Source organism: Acanthochromis polyacanthus, chromosome 1, assembly GCF_021347895.1.
Source record: "Acanthochromis polyacanthus isolate Apoly-LR-REF ecotype Palm Island chromosome 1, KAUST_Apoly_ChrSc, whole genome shotgun sequence".
Taxonomy (NCBI): domain Eukaryota; kingdom Metazoa; phylum Chordata; class Actinopteri; family Pomacentridae; genus Acanthochromis; species Acanthochromis polyacanthus.
Genome location: NC_067113.1, coordinates 68412687 through 68436787, shown reverse-complemented (window position 1 = coordinate 68436787; position 24101 = coordinate 68412687). Strand labels below are relative to the sequence as shown.

Here is a 24101-nt window from a genome sequence, read left to right as displayed (position 1 = left end):
GTGTGTGTGTGTGTGATGTCAATAACCTACTCCTTTCTCTCTGCTACTCATAAGGAATGTAGCAGCAATGAATCATTCAGGATTAGAATACAACGTGTTTGCTTGTTCATTAGGCAGACAATTACAGAAATAGGCTTTCACAAAATTAGAATCATCACTGAGTCATGTGGTGGTCACTCCACCTCAAAACACATACCATACGGACTAAAGTAGGGCACACAACTAAAAACAGAAATGGTGTCATGAGTGTCATCCCAATGGGAGCCAAGTACTGTAGAGTAGAGGGTGACACTTAACCACAGGATTGAGCCTCCAACGAGCAATGACATAAAGGTCTACAAGAGACAGATCCATCTCTCTGTTTTATTCTCAATATATTAAAAAAAACTACATAAAACTCGCAGTCTTTGTTTTATTCTATTCATTCTTTATTCGTTATCGCACTTGTCTTGTGCTCAATGGAAGCACAGCCCACAGCTCAGCTAAAAATTCACTCTCTATTTGTCATTTCACTGTCAGTCACAGCTGAGTAACTTGGCAGTTTGATGGTGATTACGAGCACTGAATTTTTCATTTTTAATAAGATCCTGTATAAATGATTTACTGGGATGTGTTTCAAGCCCAACAGTGGGTTCAGTATCAGTATCCAGGCTAAGCAGGACCTGCAGCAATGCATCCATTACAGTAAATACAAAGTAATTAAATGCACATCATTTCTCTTCAATAATCTACTGAATTTTGTCCTTAGCCTACTAGTGTACCTGCACTGCTATGCTTGCAAGAGGTCAGTGCCCCATCTCCAAATGTTGTGGTATAGAACCACGGCAAATGTAACCGATTAATCACTTTCCCCTGCTTCACCTCACCACCATATTTCTTGAATTTAGGTTTTGGTATCATTTGCATGAACTCTAGGCAAGAAAAATAAGTATCACGCTACACTCCATATTAGCATATACTTAATATTAAAACTGCAAAGATCAGTTCATTTTCAACTATTAAATGAATCCGCAACAGTTTTGGTAAATTATATTAAGTGAGTGAGTGACTTTTTATGAAAATAAATAGCAACTAATTCTTAGTTACCCAAACATCTTTTGATTGTGAACAAAACAAGACCTTTGAGGACATTATTTTGGGCTTTAGGAAAGACTAAAGGATATTCTTTGTATCATTTGATGAAGATGCATGCATCCAACAACAAATTAATCAGCGAGAAAATATTTAAAAAATGAATCAACAATGGAAATAACTGCTGCAGCACTACCCTGTATTAAAAAGCAATCAACCCAGGACCAAGCAAAAAACCTGTACCACCCGCTGACCTTGATTCAGCAATGAAATCAACAGTCAAAATGTTAACAAGACTTATGAGAATGATGGCCAGAAATACAAAGCCAAGGATAAAGTCAAGAGAGGCTATCCTCCCAAGACAACAGCAGCAGCATGGACTGTTATTGAATCTTTGTCTTTTAGGACCAACAACGTTTACAATATGTATCAGTGGGTTGACAATGCTCCAAATATTTAAAAACATTTAAATGTAAGCATAACAAATAAGACTTTTTAAACACAGCTATTTATAGATTCATGAGTAAATGAGAAACATAAGTACTGATAGCATCTCTGATCTAATTTGTCTGATCAGGTCAAGCTACGTGTTTAAAAGCAACAAAAGTAAACACAGATGTGTATTTCTTGTCTGTTAGTGCCACTTCTCCCGTGCCTCCTCTGTTAAACTGTTTTATCTAGGCAAATAAATCTCATTGTTTCCTTTGTTCTCTCTGGAGATGTAGTTTGATACAAATGGTGAAAAGAAATTATATGACACATGGACATAAAACTGACACTATCAAAGAGATGAAGAGGATGCAGAAGACAGGGTTAGATGGAGGTAATTGATTCGCTGTGGCGATCCCTGAAGGGAAAAGCCGAAAGGAAAAGAAGAAGATCAAAGAGAGGAAGAGAACACATTTGTAGTTACAGATGCAGTAAGCAGAAATGTGGAAAAGGCTGAAAATTTGAAAATCTGCAGCTCTTCCCTCTGCTCTCATCGCTGTCTTAAAACCCCTCCTAGACCAAGGGTCAGCAACCTTTGACACTCAAACAGCCAAGGCACCAGGAGCCATCAAACCTCTTGACATTTAGAATGAAGATAACACCGCGCATATATATATATATATATATATATATATACACATATATATATACACACACATACATACATGTATGTATATGTGTGTGTGTCACAGGCCAAATTAGAATCCAGGCAGATTTTAAAAAGACTTAAGGCAGAATTAGAATTTTGATCTCGCCAAGGCTACATTGAAATTTGAAGAGTTTTGACTATGATATGCTCTGTTAATGTAATTATTTGTTTTCCCTAAAATTATGTACCTTGAAATTTGGTTTTAGATACAAGGTAAATAAGTACTTTAGAAGTAATGTTAGGGTTAGGGTTATTCTTTCTAATATACAGGATATTGATCTGTCAAGACTGAAATCCGTACAAGAACCATGATAGGATTTTGATTTCGCCTAGGCGAAATCAAAATTCTAATTCTGCCTCAGTGGATTTAAAATCTGCCTGGATTCTAATTTGGCCTGTGACATATATATCATATATATATATATATATATATATATATATATATATATACCGGGCTTTGCAAAAGTTCTGTTACACTTGCAAAATGCAAGCAAAATGAACACAAAGATTTTTTGGTGCAATAAGATAATTTTTTATTTTCCAAATATTTCAATATATGTGTTAATGATAATATTAATCAGAAATGTGGCCATCCAAAAGTTTTCTCATTGCACCAAAAAATTTTTGTGTTCATTTTCGTGAATGTCTCAACAAGCACAAAGGAGAGCAGATATCTCAACTCTTTTGACTTGCATCTTGATACAACTTCACCGGAGAAAAAAATTGTATTAAGGACACCTGCCTACAAGGTAGAACTTTCAGTTTATTTAATGGAATTTTTCACTCCGACATGTAAATGTCTCTAAAGATCATGAAACCGTGTAACAGAACTTTTGCAAAGCCCGGTATATATATAACCTTTGTGCTATGTACAAAAAAAAACAGTTTTACATTTATGAAATTAAGGAATTGCAACAGAGAAAAAGAAATTACTTAACCCTAACCCTATGAAAATATGCAAAATAATAGGCAATTAAAATATTTATTAGGTCTGGGACTTTAACATGTTAGATTCAAGAAAAAAATGACATTTAAAAAATAATGCACCTTTCTCAGTTCCCCAATTTCTGGCACACAGGTAACACTAGCTTCGTTTCCATTACTGTTAGATATGCGCAAAATGTAAATAGCGCAATAAAAAACTGGGAATGGAAACACCTGAATTTCGAAAAAGGACTAAAATATCGCTAAAAAGTTTTTACGCTCTCATGAGGTGGTTTTTCAGACCTTTCGATCTTGAAAAATTTTCCGCAATTATACGTCACCGGACGTGACGTACCTGGTCACATGACCAGTTCTCTCGGAGTAAACGTGGCGCGGTACGTGTGGACAGAAGAGGAGACCGAGACTTTTCTTGCCATTATTCTTGAGAAAAACATCACTGCCATACTAGACAGGCAACCGCAGTCGATGTAAACATAACAACACCTACACACAACAGGTTTTGGGTGTCCATCTTCCTGCAGTGAAATCTCGCGGGATATTTTACGAGAGTTACGATGCTTCTGCCCAGAACAACCTTCAATGGAAACACGTTCAAAGTGCAAATATACTTTGTCGAAATTTTAGAAATATCGCTTTTATTTTGCAAAAAACTGTATGGAAACCCAACTACTGATGACCACGTCAGCCAAGTGAACCTAAAACCTGTTTGCAGCTGTGAAGAAGATGCATAGCCGTGCAGTCAGTCAACAAGAACGTTTGGTGAACAGTGAAGGAAGATGAGACTGCATTGCTTGGTTTGTTGGGTGAAAAGTTTTCTTTTAAAAATTTTCTTAAAGGCAGCTTAGATAAAAGCGTGGTCGTGTGCAAATTGTGCAACAAAGTGTTTTCTGATCACTGCAGCACTTCAAGCTGACGGTATCACCTCAATGCAAAACGTAGCTGTTAGTACCAGAGCTAACGTGAGCAACAACAGTCCTGCTACCAGCTAACGGAGTAGCCATACCATAATAGAACACTTTTCAATACTTTGAAAGTGGTTGAGTTTACAAAATGTCTTAAAATGTTGAATGTAATTGCTGTAATTGCAGTCTGAGTTTGCTCTAAACTGTGAATGTATTAGACAGATGAAAAATGCAGATAAATAGAAATGAAACAAACATTTTGTTGTTTAGGTTCACGTACATGACTATTCATCCACTGAGTTGTCAGCCAAAATTTAATTGAATTGAAAAATTTTCCTTATTGTGTTAAATATTGCTATTTGACAAAAATGGGATTAATCAAAATTAATTAATTCCAAAGCCTCTAATTAATTAGATTAACTTTTGTAATCGCATCCCACCACTAATAATTATCTTACTTGGTTAATGTACCTTTTGCTCCTGAACCTTCTTACCTTCTGTAAGGTGTCGTTTGTGAGGTGTGAGCGATGTTTGTCCTTAATGTAGTTCATGTTGGAGAAGACCTGCTCACATACGTATGTGGATCCCAAGATCAACAGGACTTCAAATACTCATGTCCTGACAGGTGTCGCACATTAATGGATGTGATGCACATTTTGACCGATAAAAAAATGAAACACATTTTATTTTGACATTACGAGATCACCATAACCTTCAAATTTAGAATTACCTTCAAAAAAGGAACAAATTAAAATAAAATAAATTTGAATTAAACACTCTTATTTTCCGAAGCCACATGCAGCTCTGGAGCCGCGAGTCGTCGACCCCTGCATTAGACAAACACACACTTCACATGCACATAGATAGAGAAGCTGAAAGTCAACAATAATTTGTGTCATCATCCAGGATTCAGATCCCACTCTGAAGTGACAGTCCTTTGTCTAACCCACTGCCCCTCCACATCCTATGCTCACTGTGGACTTTTCTTTATACTCTAACCTGCTCTCTGTAAAAAGCTGAGGGATTGGCTCCTGTCAGGCGAGACTTTCTTAGGACTGAAAACCAACCCAGGAAATGCAGAAGTCTAGTTTCTTCTTAGAACACTTACATTAGAACATGTTGCAAGTTTAGTATGGAGTTTTTGCCCAATGATGCCCACCAAAAAAAATTAATAAAATGGCCTGCCACATCTTTAAAGATCCAGTCAACAAAGGAGAAAGTTTGAAGAATCCGGTAAGGCACTTCCACCATCTACCCAGCTTTGATAACATTTGACAGTAAACTATAACATGTTGTGAGCTGGAAGCATTTGCAATAGCCTGGCTTGTAGTTTGACAACAAAGTGTGTGCAAATGACAAAGAAATGACACCCATAACCCTCAGAAAACAAACTGAGTCTTATATAGGACTAAACATGAATCATGCAAATACATATGGTATGGTGAAAGCAAAGAGGCAGTCACCAGAAGCCAAAGAAATGCAACAGCATAAAATCATGTGACATATACCTGTTCTGTATGCTGAAAAAAGTAGGAAATTCTATGTAACAAAGTCAGATTAATAAGAGACAGAAAAATATTCAGCAGGAAAGTACGGTTTGAGCAAGTTTTTAGAATTGTTATGATTGGAGGGCTACACAGTGGCTCAGTGGTTAGCACTCTCGCCTTGCAGCTAGAAGATCCCCAGTTCGCATCTTCGGAATGGAGTTTACATGTTCTCCCTGTGTATGTGTGGTTTTTCTCTGTGTTTCAGGCTTCCTCCCAGTCCAAAAACATGCTGAGGTTAATTGGTGATTCTAAATTGTCTGTAGGTGTGAATGTGAGTGTGATTGTTTGTCTCTATATGTAGTCCTGTGTTAGACTGGTGACCTGTCCAGGGTGTCCACCGTCTTCATCCTAAGTCAGCTGGGATAGACTCCATCCCCTGATGACCCTACGAAGATGAAGTGGTGTGTAGATAATGGACGGATGGATATTATTTGAACTGTATTGTAAATATGAATTGTCTGACATGAATTGCTGAAGCCAGAATTAAGTTTTCCTCTAATGTGACCAGTTTGATCAGACACTGCTTATGTTTGAAAAGGTTCTGCTTTATTACTTGACAGGCAGAGTAAGAGCCCACGGTCTTCTGAATAAAGCAGCTGACGTGAAATATTTTATTTACATCATACTGTATATTTACATCATTAACCTGAAAAATTCCCCGCTGCGGGATCAATAAAGATTTCATCCATCTATCTAATTAGTGATGATGTTCAGTGCGGTGCACTGTGTGGTGAGGTCCAGGTAATTACATTAATGTATAGTGATGTTTGGGCAGACTAAAAACCTCTGGATGTTTGAGGAGAAATCGCAGCTATGTATGTAAAATAGACTAATAAAGTAATACAGTAGACTAATTTACTTTAACAGGGTTACTGCAGTGCATTAAAAAGCATTAACAGTCATTAAATTGATTTTGAGAAAATTAAGGCCTTAAATGGCATTAAAATCATTAAATTTGATTCTAAGTGGTATAAAAATTCTTTCTGCAGTTTTCAAGAAAAATAGTTGATAATGATATTGTTATAGACTGCGATTCATCAGATACGTGCATCTGTGTAAACATGCCGAAGCACTGCAATAACTGTTCCAGCCGGTTGGGTACCAGCAGGCTGGACCAGGTGGAGGAGAGCTGGGAAACAGGGAAATGAAAATTCCAGCAGAAATGGCTAAAAAAACGTGGAATTCAGGGAATGCCTACAGGCCATGGGTGGTCAGGGATGGTTTCTGGATTCAGAAAAAGTGAAATGTAGGGACAGTTTTCATATAAAAACTATCTTTTACAAAACAATGAACCCATGTAATTTGTTGAGTTCAGGGTCACGACATTAAAATTTTTACAGTGTAGCAATAAAACAGCATTAAAAAGCATTACATTTGATTGGCTGATTTCTGCAGAAACCCTGTTCAATGTTAATAATAAAACTGTAAACCCATCCATCCTTGTATATGAGGTGTATTCAGATAAAACACATGTGGTCCTACACAACAGACCTGCATTACATATTGTCATCGGTCACATATAATATTTTTTTAGTAATTAGTTACTGCTAAGTTTTTGTGGATCCACTGGATTTAAGTTGTTTGGAATAAATTTAACATACAAGTGGATTTTAAACAGCTGCATGTAACCAATAATACAAGGAGCTTCTCTAAATTCCACACAAAATGTTAATTTTAATAACTAGTGCAGTTTCAAAATTATTCAACCCCCTAATGACAAGTGTCTTTAAAACTTGCTGGAGCATTTTATGACTGTTATAACCTTTTGAAAATAAGATATTTACCCAAACAATACCTTCTGGTAATCCAAACGAAGAATCTGAGTTCCTTCCTCATGGGAAAGTGTCCTAGTTCAGCATAATTCTTGAGTATGTCTGCTGCAACTGTCTTCACCAAATCCCAATAAAGATTTCCTGTGAGATTTAAATCCTTCAACTACCAATACCACTCTAGAATATTCTAGGATGTCTTGGGAAACCCAGCCTTAGTAGACAATGTGATAAGCATGGTCTTGTTGCTGGAAAGCCAAATGTCGTCCCCAAGCATCATCTTATTCAATGTCAGCATGAAATTACCTTCTGAGATTTCCTGATATGTGATCAAATTCATCTCGTTTTCTGCTTATTATAGTTTTGCAGTACCTGATGAAGCCAATCAGGCTAAGAACAGCATTCAGCCACCGACATGCCTTACTGTAGATAGGGTGTATTGTCATCTTCCATCTTCAGCCATATATACTGATAAATCACAGGCCTACAGAAGTTCTTATTTTCTTTCAATGCTTTGGAAAATATGATTACAAAATGGCTATGGATTATGTAAATGGTTTTAAGAAATTTTGAGCTGATTTTTATGTGTTTGCTGTGGGTCAATAGAGGTTCCCATCTTTGAGTACCTGAAGAAGCCCTTTGGTGTGAAGTTGTATCTTACTGTACCAACTAAATATCAGTTACTGATTAGTTCCTGATGTCAGAATATCTTATTGTAGCTCTTTTATAGTCACTCAAGCTATTTTGCCACTTGTCTCCATAGAAATCTGGTGGTAGTGGTGATTAAGTTATTCTTTCTCCCTGGTCAGGTAGTGTGGCCACTTTATGTAAACCTATTAACTAGCAAACTGCGCTTTCAAAAATATCCTCAAAACAATGTAGTGCACATGCTACCTTTTTGGATCCATTTCATTGCTTATGCATGGGCATTGCCATTTTTCTTAATTTTTTAGGGTAGTGTTCTTGACTTTGATACAATATTAAACTATAAGATGCAAATCCAAGCATGTAAAAAAGAGAATTTGCAACTGTAGTACAAATGTTAGCTTTCAGGCATATAAAAGCTTGGGGCATAATTAGCCACATCTGATTTGCAATTGTATGTCTTTATAAGGAATACTCCTTAGGGGGTTGAATAATTTTGAAACTGCGCTAGTTATTAAAATTAACATTTTGTGTGGAATTTAGAGAAAACCCTTGTATTATTGGTTACATTCAGCTGTTTAAAATCCACTTGTATGTTAAATTTATTCCAAACAACTTAAAAGTTGTAGATAGTACTTAAACCCCAAATTGGCACTGGGGGTTGAATAATTTTGAGTGCAACTGTAAGACTTTAGCTGCTAAACCCTAGTGACTTCCCATTCCCCCCGCAACACAGTCATACTGGGATTATTTGGTGGTGGTCAGAGCAGGATTTTAATTGTTGTTCACCCTGTCCTCATCCTTTCTGTTATAACTGACTGCCATGTACCTGTAGAAGCACCCAAAATATTTCTTCTTGGTAAGAAATCAGAGAGGCAGTAGGATGCAGTCACAAGGAGGCTAAATTTATATATAAGCACTTATCTTTCAGATGTAATCAGATGACACGCTGCACAACTGAGTTTATCTGAAGCTTAATGAGCCCTTAATGTTAACACTATATTTAATAGATGGACGTCATGGGTCAAATGGCAACAGTTTCCCAGATGTCTTTTCTTATTATTTTCTTACTGCAACAGCACACTAGTCATACTGCCTGTCCCTTCACAGTCAGCATTCACAGAGTCAGCTGCATGATGCCCGGCCAAGTCTAAAAGCGTTATAGTGCTCTAATAAGACAAAATATCTATACTCACCAATACTATGAGCGAAACAGAAAGGACTAAACAAACCACTGTGTCAGAGGAAGCAGAATAGCAAACTCGAATAGTAAAGCAAGTCCATCAGAAACAGGCAGCGAGCTCTGAGGACTTCAGCTCGGTGTCATCTGGGAGCTGAGAGATTCTAGCCTCCTCTGCAGAAATCAATAGCACATGCCCATCACAATGACAAGCTTTGTGTCAAAGCAACCATGGATCTGCAAGAGACACTTGAGTGAAAGGAAATGTCAAAAATATCCCATGTTGCTCCACCAGTCTTTGATAAACTAAATAAATTATTTACTGAACAGTACATGCGTATGAATGCTCTGTCGGGTACATAAAGGTAATGACCAACATGTCTACTCTGATACAAGCAGCTCATTGTGTGACTGAGGAACAGGAGGTACATCTATACAATTTCTGCAGTTCCTGCTTGGTGCAACAGTGATGAAACAGCCTTTATCTCATATCAGCTGAATACAACCACACGGCGATATTGAAAAATGTCACAGAGAAAATATAGCATACTTAAAAATGAATGTTAGAATTAGAATTATTTAAAGTCCGTCACTGGGAGCTGCCAGCTAACTACTGCGCTGGTAACTTAAATTTTCAGGAAAACAAACTTAAGGTGGTAATTTAATTCAGTTCAGTGTTACTTACATAGCACCAGTTTTGAATATATGTTATTTCATAGCACCTCACACAGTAAGATGTGGACCACTGAATTCCAATTGAGCAACCACTCTCCGACAGGAGAATGGAATGGAAAAAAAATTTAGTTTCTTAATTTGTCATTACTGTGTCAATATTCTGATAATCAACATTAGGAAGAGGTACAAATGCTGTGTTTGCCTTTTTTAGTTGGTCTGCTTTTTAATCTGTCAAGATTTGGATCTCCAATACCATTTCACGCAGAAAAAGATCATTATACTCAATGTGCTACATTGAATTTCTATTACTAATAATTTATCAGAACTGGCACATTAAAGTTACTAAGAGGTGTGGAGCAAAGTACACAATGCTGCTGGAAATATCACTGCATGTTTGTTTATCTTTGAGGATTCACAACCACTGCCAGTTATAATTGTTAAACACACATTTTTTGACTTGGCAGTACTAGTATATTACAGGTACTGCCATTTTATTATAATTTGCATTGCTCCCCTAACTATGCAGATAACTGGTACAGTCTTTGGGGCAAATTCACACCTTCTCTACCACTCATTCACATCTTCTGTTCTGTCACCCTCCACTGCCTCTACAGCGGCTAAACGTGTGTGTACTATCCTGTTTGAGTAATGCTGCTGGAGGGCTTTTGAAAGTTTGAAGCAAACATATGATGCCCATGGTGTTCATTATTAGTATACAGTACCACACAAAAGGTTTCCGTACTTCAGATAATTCCATTTTTATTCATCACCAACTCCATGAGAGGGAGATGTCTGAAGATCCCAAAGTCATTCTGCAGCAGGACAATAAGCCTAAACATCCAGCCAGAACCATAAAGAACTATCTTCCGGCACATAGTCAAGCAGCCGTGCAACAGATGGTCTGTACTCACAGAGCTGTAATCTCAACAGCATGGAGTCTGGATTAGATGATGAGACAGACGACACAGAGACAGCCTGAATGCAAAGAAAAAAAACGTCAACTATGCCTGACTCCTATAGTCCCTGAGTACGGTGTTCAACCAGCGGAGTTCTTCACAGTTCATCGCAGAGACAGAACTGATGAGTCCAGCAAATCGAGGTGGAGAAGAATGTGTCTGACGGCAAACAAGAACTTGTGTGACAGCAGGAATATTGTCCCTCTCTCCCATTTCTGTTCACCAAACTTTAGGCCAATAACAATAAAATGCCACCCGTTCTACTTCCCCGAGTAGACAAGGACACTGCTCTGTCCAACCTGCATGAGGCTCTTGCTAACCACTAGGCTAACCTCCGTGACCAATCATGAGAAAGGGTATTTAAGGTGGCCAATTGCAAGTTGTTCTCCTCTTTGAATGTTCTCTGAATAGTTCCTGCAACATGGGAGCCTCAAAACAACTGTGAAACGACCTGAAAGCAAAGATTGTTCAACATCATGGTTTAGGGGAAGGATACAAAAAGCTCGCTCAGAGATTTCAGCTGTCAGTTTCCACTGTGAGGAACATAGTGAGGAAATGGAAGACCACAGGCACAATTCTAGTTAAAGCCTGGAGTGGCAGGCCAAGAAAAATCTCAGCTAAGCAGAGGCGAAGGATGGTGAGAACAGTCAAACTCAACCCACAGACCAGCTCCAAAGACCTACAACATGATCTTGCTGCAGATGGTGTCACTGTGCATTGTTCCACTGTTCAGCGCACTTTGCACAAGGGGATGCTGTATGGGAGAGTAATGCAGAAGAAGCCTTTTCTGCGCACATGCCACAAACATACAGTAGTCGCTTGAGGTATGCTAAAGCACATTTGGACAAGCCAGCTTCATTTTGGAATAAGGTGCTGTAGACTGATGAACCTAAAATGGAGTTATTTGGACATAAGGGGCGGTATGCATGGTGGATGAAGAACACAGCATTCCAAGACAAACACTTGCTACCCACAGTAAAATGTGGTGGTGGTTCCATCATGCTGTGGGGCTGTGTGGCCAGTGCAGGTACTGGCAATCTTGTTAAAGTTGAAGGTCGCATGGATTCCAGTCAGTATCAGCAGATTCTTGCGAACAGTGTTCAAGAATCAGTGACAAAGTTGAAGTTGCGCCGGAGCTGGATACTTCAACAAGACAACGACCCTAAACACTGCTCAAATTCTACTAAGGCATTGATGCAGAGGAACAAGTACAACGTTCTGGAATGGCCATCTCAGTCCCCAGACCTGAATATTACTGAAAATTTGTGGTGTGATTTAAAGCGGGCTGTCCATGCTCAGAAACCATCAAACCTGACTGAACTGGAGATGTTTTGTGAAGAAGAATGGTCAAAAATACCTTCAACCAGAATCCAGACCCTCATTGGAAGCTATAGGAAGCGTTTAGAGGCTGTTATTTCTGCAAAAGGAGGATCTACTAAATATTGATGTAATTTTTCTGTTGGGGTGCCCAAATTAATGCACCTGTCTACTTTTGTTTAAATAATTATTGCACACTTTCTGTAAATCCTATAAACTTCATTTCACTTCTCAAATATCACTGTGTTTGTCTGCTATATGATATATTTAACTGAAATTGCTGATCAAAACAACCAGTGATTTATAAAGGAAAATCTTGACAATTATCAGGGGTGCCCAAACTTTTGCATGCTACTGTAGACCCAGACAGAGCAGCATGGGACATGTACCTTGAGTCGTGTTCAGGGTTAGCCATGTTAAGTGGGCTGCATCTTACGTGGGCAGCAGCAGACCTGGCTCCATATTTACTGAAGCTGTTTTCAATTGCAGTGCATCTCACCATTACCCTTTCTGTCCAAATTCAAAATGAGGTAATTTGTTTATCTGACATTGGCTTGCTAATTCTCTGGTCCAGGTGCATCTGAATGTCTCACCTCATATATTTGAATTCAGTCTACATTGCTTTGTCACCATGTTCATCACCACCCGTTGCTATCAAAATGAGTGTCTTTATCCGTTAAATCTAGCAGACAACATAGAACCACCTGAGAGTAAACTACAGCCAGCAGGTTGTTCAAATGTTTCCATTTTTCTTGTGAAAATGCAACACTTAATGATATTCTTTCATCCTGATTGTAAACAGTCTTATTGTACTGACATTTGGGGTACAAAAATACATATGCACTCCCCTCCAAAACTGTTGGAACAGTGAGGACAAATCCTTTGTTTTTTGCTGTAGACCGAAAACATTTGGGTTTGATGTCAAACAATGAATATGAGACAAGATATCAACATTTCAGCTTTTATTTCCAGGTTTCAAACATAAAGGAAATGGACTCTGTTCCAATACTTTTGGAGGAGAGTGTACCTGGGTCAATATATTGATTTACTGTCCAATGACATTGACTGAAAATACACTGCACACCCATGGTACTGCTGCTTTGTCATTTCTGCAGCTCCACTGTCAGCAAGCGCTTCCCACAAATCCCCTAGCATAAGCTAGCTAGCGGTGCTAAGATAGGCAGGTAGATAACAGCACATACATGGCAATGCTAAGCAAATATTCAACAAATAATAAAAATGATGGAATAATGCACAAAACAAGCATGGGTGTGTATTCAGTGCTGCTGATAACACTGTTTTGTCTCTTGAATGTGTCCCTTAGTTGATTTTTTTAATGAAAATCTTTCAAGGAAGAAGAACACTCAAGGACATGCTGAAATGCAGATGCCATAGTAGATGTAATACAAGCTAATGGTCGGTCTTTAACTTGCACAGTATGGATTAGGAAGACATAAGAAGAACATGTTCTTGATTTTGTTGACATTTGCTGAAATTTCATATATTTAAGTGGATTAGAAAATGCCAATAGTAAGCTATTAGACAAGGCAGGCCAATGACATGGCGTTCAGGAGGCAAAACACTTTTTATTATGTGCATATTATCCCCTAAGAACATGTGAATTTGCACATTTGCTTTGTGGTGAAATTTATTTCAATGTGGATTTCAAAAGCATGTAGGTCAATACATTGCTTCTTAAGCTGCTCAGAGAGACACAGAGAGATTAGACTATGAGTCTAGTACTGCATTTACACTACTGTTTTTTTCTAAGTACTGACATTACTAGGTACTGACAGAAATGATTTTGTTAAACTACACTGTTTAAACACTAACCACACATAACATTAATATAATGTATCCCACTTTAGTGGGAAAGTTTTCTGTTTTGTTTTATAATGAAAGATCATCAAAGAAAGGCTCTTTACCTGACAAAAAAATTTGTGTTGATAATAAAAATGCAGTTTTTTGTGGTATACATGGTCCATATAATCACAGGCCACCGAGTCTAATCAAATTGAAATCTTGCATGGCAGACTTCATGATATTAGCAAATATTGTTTGTTTTTCGACACTTTCTTTGAGATAGCGACCAACACAATCCTCAAGGCAATGAGCGATTACATATTTTGATTCGGTGGTGAGAAAAAAATGTTAACTCACAGAAGAATTGCAGGTCATGTCCCCTGTTATTCAGAATCCATTGACACGTGACAAATACAGGGTGTCCCAAAAAAATGTATACACCTTTTAGCAGGGTTTTGTTGAATACCCTCCACATTCACCAGACCTCACACAACTAGACTTCTTTTTATGGGGATACCTAAAAGACAAAGTCTACGCAATGAGACCTTTGAACCATTGAACGTGAATGCACGCAGATACCAAGGGAATTGTTTCATGATGTGTGCTATTCCATCACTTCACGTTGTCTGCAGTGTCTGGACCAGAACGGACATCAGTTTGAGAACAGGGGGTGACAAAACAATAGAATGATGTTTGTAAATTCTTTTACATGTTGAAAATTAAACAAATGATAATAAACACCTAGTTTACAATTATTTAAAGTGTGTATACATTTTTTGGACACCCTGTGCTGTATACGTTGTTCTGCATTATTAAAAACTCAATGTTTAAGGCAGAACATGTGGTTTGCATGAGATACATCGTTCAACATTAGAAAAAGACAAGAATGTCAGTGGATTCTGGACATAGCAACTTAATAATTAGTTTGGCAAGATGGAGTTGAAGTACTCTATGAACAGCATCCCAGAGAGACCAACATTAGCCAAGCACAGCACCCAATTCCAGTGCTAACTACCAACTCTAAACCAGCAACAAAAGAAAAAAACTGAACTTAGAGCAGTTGTGTCAGTCAAAAAAATATTCTGTAATTTCAGATATGGCAAAGATGATGATATTGAGATGACAGGAAAGAGGCAGAAAAACACACAACATTTGGCAACTGGAGGATAGCAGTGAGATGAGGAGAGACGATACTGAACAGGGTCATCAAGGACTGATATTTTTAGAGGACAGGCCTTTCACATACAAGCCTGTGGTCAGCTGAGTTATCTGTCTCATTTTTAAACGGTGACACTGGGCAGGCTGGCACAGGAAAAGAGCATAGCAAGCTGCCAAGACTGATACGTCGTCCTGTCCTATGATCTCCTAACTGTAGTTCAATCTGCAATAGAAACCCAGAAAGATGACAAGGGACAGCAGACTAATGTAGAGGAACAGCAGCAGAGCATGTTCCCCATTTCGTTAGCCCGATTTTTTTTCCTTGCCCTAAATGCCAGTGAAGTCAACATAATGTGAACCGGATGCAGACGTGGTCTTCTCCGCTGCTGTTCACTATTATCAACAGTCCAGCAACAAACAGGGGTATTATTAGCATACTTCCATTTCATTGCTAAATCCTAATGTGATTATTGGCTCTAAAATGTGAGTATTACATAAAAGACCAAAAAGTTAACATGTAATTCTAAGAATTAGAAGTGGAAAGAAAGGTGAGAAATGGGGAGTCTCACGACTTAAAAAAATCCTGAATAGAAATCGATGGGAAAATTCCGTATTGCCAAAATGGAGAAAGTAAGACAACCCAGCAAGTCACACATTCACTTTGTCAAAGCTGAGCTAGAAAACATCACACTAATTGTGATGCTGGACTGCCAACAGGCGTAATGCTGTCAATAGTAAATGGTTCAAGCTTATATTGCACCTTTTAACCTAAGCTATGTAGGTTCTACAAAGGACTTTACAATGCGTTTGCCAATCACACATATACACTCCCCCCACCAATGGAGGCAGACCATGTAAGATGCTCATTTACATCATGAGCAAGTAAGAGCTCAGTGCCTTGCCAAAAGACACTTCAACAACCCAACCATTACAAAAATTGCTGTAGAGTGGTAAAACTGTCCTGTGTGAACCTCACATGACCCAAAAGTGTCCCGCGCACAAGAGGACACAACAACGGCACAGGCACAGAGCGTGTTCAGTGTTTACGGAAGTAAACATGGACGGTAACAGTAGAGCTTGTCTGGCCATTTTAAAGTTGTTGTGCAGCCGGAGCCAGCATATTAATAACTTAATCGTTTTAAGGAGAAGGTCAAGAAGGAAGAGAGCCAGGATTTTGGCCCTGGCGTTTTGTGGGGTAGAGGCAGCAACATCTGTCCAGAGAACTGTGTGGGTGCGGAGTCGCAGCCAGGAGTGGTGGAATAGTGATGTGAGAGGCTTCACAGATGTGGACTTCATTCAGAATTTTCGAATGACAAGGGCAACCTTTACCTACATATGTGAGCGCCTCTTTTTAACACTCACGGCAAGACACACGTCTTCGGCAGCCCGAAGAATAGTGACGTTTGTCGTGTACCAATGACATATAGGTCGGATAAATTCGACATGGCCGTTCAGACTGAAGTCGCATGACAAAAGATCTGATACGTATCAGAATTAGGACCACATATGCAAGTGGCCTGAGATTCACTTCTGAACTCTGGAGCAACTGTATGTAAATTCAGAAACTGCGGCAACATGTTATGCTGTCAATAGCAACAATGAGACATATAAATTTACTAATGCTGATTTTCTACTGGTCCCTTCAATTTGTAACCGCTCGAGGGGAGGAGGCCTAATTAGTACACTAAATGATGTAACTGAAGCTAAAGGAAAACAATAACATTAGATAATGGGGATCTAATAGATCGTTTAATGTAGGTATGATTTAGAAGGGAAAAAAAAGAAATTAATGTCTCTCATTTGAAAATATATGTTTCCATGTGAAAATACACCCGTAGCCTGTGTATCTCCACAAATGCACAAAGCCTTCAATCATTTGACCTAAGCTCAGTCTGTCCACTTCTTTAGCCCCAGGCTGACTGACAGTTAACCTGCTGTTGCATGAGACAGAAACATGCTGGTGGAAAGCAGCCATGAAACCAGCCTCTGAATTACTCCCACATGACCGCCCAATGCAGAATGAGAATGGAAAGAAAATGGCCTCTTCATTCAGTTTAAATGTCAGAGGTTATTTCAGTAATGTCTCGAGCAGTGAAGAGTCACGCCAGTGCATTGGGGAAACACAGCATGGCAACCGCACTGTTACACTGTATAGGCTTTCTACCGAACAGCATTTGTATCTACACTAGGGATGGGAATTTCGACTAATTTCTGAACCGACTAGTCGCCAATAAAATTAACGACTAGTCGGTTCGGAAAACTTGCAATTTAACCCTTTAGAGGTCCTGAGCTGGTGTGGTTACACATGGTCTGTGGTTGTGAGGCTGGTTGGATGTACTGCCAAATTCTCTGAAACGCCTTTGGAGATGGCTTATGGTAGAGAAATGAACATTCAATACACAAGCAACAGCTCTGGTTGACATTCCTGCTGTCAGCATGCCAATTGCACGCTCCCTCAAATCTTGCCACATCTGTGGCATTGTGCTGTGTGATAAAACTGCACCTTTCAGAGTGGCCTTTTATTGTGGGCAGTCTAAGGCACACCTGTGCACTAATCATGGTGCCTAATCAGCATCTTGATATGGCACACCTGTGAGGTGGGATGGATTATCTCAGCAAAGGAGAAGTGCTCACTATCACAGATTTAGTGAACAATATTTGAGAGAAATTGTGATATTGTGTATGTGGAAAAAGTTTTAGACCTTTGAGTTCATCTCATAAAAAATGGGAGCAAAAACAAAAGTGTTGCATTTATATTTTTGTTGAGTGTAGAAGCTCTGGTGGAATGCTGTCTATCCATCCATTCTCTATACACCGCTTTATCCTCACTAGGGTTGTGGGGGGTGCTGGAGTCTATCCCAGCTGACTCGGGCGAAGGCAGGGGACACCCTGGACAGGTCGCCAGTCTATCACAGGGCTACACATGGAAACAAACAGTCACACTCACACTCATACCTATGGAAAATTTAGAATCACCAATTAACCTCAGCATGTTTTTGAACTGTGGGAGGAAGCTGGAGAACCCAGAGACAACCTACGCTGCACAGGGAGAACACGTAAACTCCACACCAAGATCCCAGGCCCAGGCCGGGATGCGAACTGGGAATCTTCTAGTTGTGAAGCGACAGCGCTAACCACTGAGCCTACATGTTTTATTCACATTGTCTTAATAACCGACACCTCCAACCAAAATTTAAGCAAATCACAGCAGACACCTATGCATCAGATAGGACAACTTTTACAGTAACAATTTTCTTTGAAGAGTGTGTGTATTTATTTAAAAATTAAAATATGTTTTTAAAGAGAGACACACTGTAAGTCAAGTGATTATATTTACAAACGTGCTGCTTTCTATGAGCAGAGGTTTTCATGTGCGGAGCATTTAAATGTCAGTACTGCAGTCAGTCGCAACTGTTTAATTGTGGGAAGCCAAATTGGTGATTGTAGTTAATATTCCATTATTACGCTGCCCTACAGCTGACATTGCATTTTATGGAACCAAATCTTCCTTTTCATTGTTCCTCGTTCATCTTGATGTGCACATGTGGAACCTTGTAAACAAAGGGAAAAACTGTATCCAAGAACATTTAAAGAGGAGTAAATAAGGATAAATTAAACAGACTTCTCTTGTAGATAATCATGGAAAATAAAAACTGTGCAAGTTTTCTTTTATTATATTTATTCATTAAATGTTTTCCAATCAAAGTAAAATCAGTTCAAATAGTAGTGTCCCCATCCACTCAGTTAAAGAGGTATATGTAGATAATCAGACTGCAGTAAGCTGATTTGGTTGCAGGGTTCTCACCAGGATTTTTTTACAGCGTAACGGCAGGTCCTCCCGCATGCGCACATGCATGCAAACGCGCACGCACAATAGCTTTCATTAAATCTCGCGAGCGGCCGGCCCAGATGTCAGCCAATGAGCGTCACGCAGATGCTCCAAATGCTTGTGATTTAGGTCACTATTCACCATACATGGCATCATGGAAACAACCGAGACATGCTAATTGTAACCCCGAGATTGGAAGCGACTCTTAATTTTAGACGAGAACGGGTCAATTGACAGGAAAGTACGGCTGAGGTGGGGAGACATAAATTAACCTAGATAGGCACCCAGTCGATAAAAACAAACGCACATGACGTTATCTGTCAAAATAATTCTCTTTCACAGCGCCAACTACCCCAATAAAGAAGTTTTCTCACATAAATATGGAAATATTACACAAGCAAATGTGCTCAAAACACAATACCACAACTTGAAAGACAGCGTAGCGGCCCTAATCGCAGCGTAATCTTTAAAACTGACAGTTTAACGGCCCGTTACGCTGAAATGCGCTGGCGAGAACCCTGGGTTGTGTTCTGTCTTGCTGAAATAATTCGGGTGTTCTGATAGGAATCTGCTAGGTATCAATAAATCTGGTGAGGGACATGCTATCACACAGTTCCAATTAACTCCAGTAAATGACTTATCTTTTCTTCAGTTTGGTAGCTCTGGTTTAGCATACAGTATGAAGGACAACAGATGCAGTGCGGAAGGGATTTTGTTGAATTTGTTTTTATGTTTTTTCCCCCCTCAATTTACTGGAGAGACCAAAATCCAAAGATATTAAATCACACTTCTACATACTGCCTGTTGTGCTATGAATATAAAATATGTGTTAACTGTCCAACACTGCTGTCCAGGCCGCCCACCTGTACAAGTCAAAACATTCTCCTATTGGCTTCATCACTCATACAGCAGTAGTTTCAGTCAGACCTTATCTCCAGTGAAGGGGCATTAACTTTAGGAATATCTCCAGTGATTACATGGTGATGAGTGCATCACCTGAAATTTGGCTGTTTGATGCCGCCGGGCCTGAACGAGGAAATCAATGAAGCATTGGACTGAACAGGCTTGTTTGCTTTTCCACCATACATCCCCTGAGAGTCGGCCTCCCAGCTCATTAATGAAGACAAACGGCCATAACACTGATACACTTCGTATCTAATGACAGAGATATTGTCTAAAGGTTATTGACTCATTATGTATAAGTGTCTAAATCTAAACACTTAATTCTCTGATGTGAATTTACTGACCAAAATTTGTACAAATAGGCATAGTACTGGCAGAAGAACACTGCACTGATACCTTGTTTGAAATTAGTTGTGATTGTCTGGCAAAAACCAGAAATTTTCAGTGAAGTTTAATTCTAAGGTATAGAATACATCCTTTTAATCTAACGCTCATGAAAGAATGTGAATCACAATATGTTGTCACCATGGCTATAGGTGGTTTTATTCATCTCACACACGCATGGTAGGAGGTCAGTAATAATTAGGGCTGCAACCAATCATAAATCGATGAATCGTCTGAGCATGATACGTCATCAAAAGCGGAAGTCAGTGTGCAATGCAACTGAAATCGCAGTCCAAGCAGAGCGCGGAACACGGATGGACATCCGCATTTACAATACAGCATGGACATCTGTGTTGTACTGTGCACATGCAATATAAGTATGATGCAGCACGGATGTCCGTCCGTGTTCCGCGCTCCGCTCAGACGGTGATTTCAGTTGCATTGCACGCTCACTTCCACTTTTGATGACGTATTGCGCTCAGATGATTCATTGATTCATCGTTAGTTGCAGCCCTAGTAATAATGTCAAGATGAAACTTTTAAATCTGACCCAATAAATTTTGAAATGTTAACATAAAAAACACCAAATTTTACTTAGCTTTACATTTACACACATGACAATTCACAGCATTTTTTATGTTTCATATCATTTCAAATGGATTCCCTGTATGTTCTTGAAATACTGGACGAAGCACGCCTTGACAGCGATTACTCAATTAGTGGAGTGAAAGAAAATGAGTCACTGAAGCAGCAAATATTCTCTGATTCCATTTTTGGCTTCTGTTTAAATGTGTGAATCTGCGGTTTATCTTATAGATAAACTTATCAGACAACACAAGCGCACACGCACACACAAGCACACGCACACGCCACTTTATTAGGTACACCTGTTCAATAGTTTGTCAACACAAATCAGCCAATCACATGGCCACAACTCAATGCTTGTAGACATGTAGACGTGGTCACAACAACTTGTTAGAGTTCGAACCGAGCATCAGAATGGGGAAGAAAAGGAATTTAAGTGACTTTGACATGGTGGTTGGTGCCAGATGGGTTGGTCTGAGTATTTCCCAAACTGCTGATCTACTGGATTTCCCCCACAATCATCTGTCGGGTTTACAGAGAATGGTCTGAAAAAGAGAAAATATCCAGTGAGTGGCAGTTGTGTGTATGAAAATGCTTTGTTGATTGGAGAGGCCAGAGGAGAATGGGCAGACTGGTTGGAGATGATAGAAGGGCAACAGTAACTCAAATAACCACTGGTTACAACCAAGGAATGCAGAATACTATCTCTGAACACACAACACATCCAACCTTGAAGAAGATGTTCTACAGCAGCAGAAGACCACACCAGGTGCAACTCCTGTCAGCTAAAAACAGGAAACTGAGGCAGCAATTTTCACAGGCTCACCAAAACCGGATGATAGAAGATAGATTGGAAAAAATGTTGCCTGGTCTGATGAGTCTTGATTTCAGCTGCGAAATTCAGATGGAGAGAATTCGGATTAAACAACATGAAAGCATGGATCCATCCTATCTTGTATCAATGGTTCAGGCTGCTGGTGGTGGGGTAATGGTGTGGATGATATGTTCTTGGCACACATTGGGCCACTTAGTACCAACTGAACATCATTTAAACCCGCCAGCCTACCCGAGTATTGTTGCTAACCATGTCCATCCCTTTATGACCACAGTGGATCATCTTGTGATGCTACTTCCAACAGGATAATGCTCCATGTCACAAAGCTCAAATCATCTCACACTGGTTTCTTGTTTAACATGACAATGAATTCACTGTACTCTAACGGACTCCACAGTCACCAGATCTCAATCCAGCAGAACCTTTGGGATGTGGTGGAACAGGAGCTTGGCATCATGGATGTTCAGCCGACAAATCTGCAGCAACTGAGTGATGCTATCATGTCAATATGGACCAAAACACATGAGGAACATTTCCAACAGGTTGTTGAACGTTTGACACCAAGAATTACAGCAGTTCTGAAGGCACAAGGCGGTCCAACCTTTTACGAAAAAGGTGTTCCAAATAAAATGACCAGTGAGCGTGTGTGTGTATATGTTCTGGTAAATTTAGGGCTTTATTTCATCGCTCCAAAAACTTTGAAAACGTGTAAACAACAAGCCTGCAATGAAAAGCAGAATTCAGATGAAATAATTATACCTAATTTAACCATACCTAGCTGGCATTAAAATTATACATTTTTGTAGTTCTGTTTTCAAATGTTATTAAATGCGAGTTATTTAATTGAAAGGTTAATATGCTACATGACTTATAATCATAACAGAATTAGTCGCTGAATTACCGGTGTTCTCCCGCTGATCGGTCCTGGTGTATCCCGGTGTACCACCGAGCAACTGTTGCCGCTCAGCGCGTGACAGTGTTACGTATAGCTGGGGATGCATCCGCGTGCTCACGCGCACCAACTGTAATCAGCATTTTAAGAAGACAATAAAACAGGGACTGGTAGCGCCGTTAATCCCGGTTTCAGCCACAATGAAGAACTCAGTGGAGACCTTGACCGACCCCATGGTTGTAAATCATCTCTGGCTGTATTTGAGGTTGTTATGGGGAGGCATTAAAGGAGCATTTTGCCCTGGTTTCTGTAGGTTTGAACGGCAGAGAGTAAATCTGCTGCGTTGCTACCCGCACTCCGGATTAACACACACAGGCTATACAAAGGCCTTGGTAGATATTTAAGCACAAGGACTTCTTAAGGTTATGACAACAAGCGAAAAAGTACACACAAATGGTGCCTAAAATATCACAGGGGAGGCAGTTTAAAGCAACACACATTGCCAGATTGGTGAGGTAAAGTCTCCGTGTTAGTCATAGAATATGTGCGGATTGCACTCACCTGATGCAGAGAGGCTTCAAACTGCTGCTTCCAGGACCAGTCAGTGTATGAACCGGAGCAGTGAAGCTCGGTGCTGGCTCAGAGGGAGACGGCTGTCTGGAGGTCGATCATAACACTTCTGGCGCAAAACGACACGGTGCCTCGCCGTTCACTTCTTCCATGTAGTTGGAGCTTTATCGGGATGTCCAGCAGCTTCAGCTGTTAGCCCCGGAGAGCAGCAACAACAGCTGAGCCTTCAGGTTTCCTCCCGGCAGGATGAAGACTTAAATCTCTGTCAGGTTTGTGGCTGCGTCGCCACACAGCAGCCTCAGTCTCATTAAAACAGCGTCGGCTCTGGATTACTGTGACCAGCAGCCAGAGACACAGTCGGAGGGAGAAACCGCCACGATGGCACAAGACAGCGGCAGCACGGAGACTTAAACGGTGCTCCTCTGAAGCTCAGCTACTGAAAAATACCTTCCGAGTGTCCAGTAGACTTTAAATCCATTCCCTTGAAATATTCCAGTGGCGTCCAGGTCCTGGTTGTGTCTGAGTTTTCGGCCTCAATACAGCAGCTTTCTTCCTGACAAGCAGCCACCATCCAATCACAGCGCAGCATTCAGAGAGGGGCCGCGGCAGAAGAAGGAGTGGATCAGAGCGGAGCGGACCGGACCACACACCTCCGAAGCACGGCTGCAAAGCACACTGCTTAGCCCTGGGCAAAACGTGAGCGGTTGGCCCCAGTGTGTGCGGTTAAATTCACATTTCCTTGGGGATATACTCTCGCTTATCAGCTGAAACCTTAGAAACTATCAAGCATAGATGTTTACTGTCCTTCTAGGGCAGAGTCAAGGGGTGGCCATCACAGACTGAACAGATCACCCCACGCAACCAGCTGCGTAGCCCATTAGAGGGATATTTACACAGTCATAGGACTAGAGTTCCATCCAGTAACTGCTATTTCTCTGACAGGACTTTATTGTGGAAGCATTTTCAAATAAATTCATATCACACAGTCAAGCACTGC

At 39.9% G+C, this 24101-nt stretch overlaps 1 protein-coding gene across 1 annotated transcript in view; it reads right to left on the bottom strand.

The window, feature by feature from the left end:
• The window catches only part of large1 (LARGE xylosyl- and glucuronyltransferase 1), a 179401-nt gene extending 155705 nt beyond the window's left edge, over positions 1-23696 (bottom strand). Inside the window, exon 1 of the mRNA XM_051953994.1 lies at positions 23096-23696. The gene's annotated coding sequence lies outside the window, so the exon portion shown is untranslated. The remainder of the gene's footprint in view (positions 1-23095) is intronic.
• Positions 23697-24101: the final 405 nt, after the last annotated feature.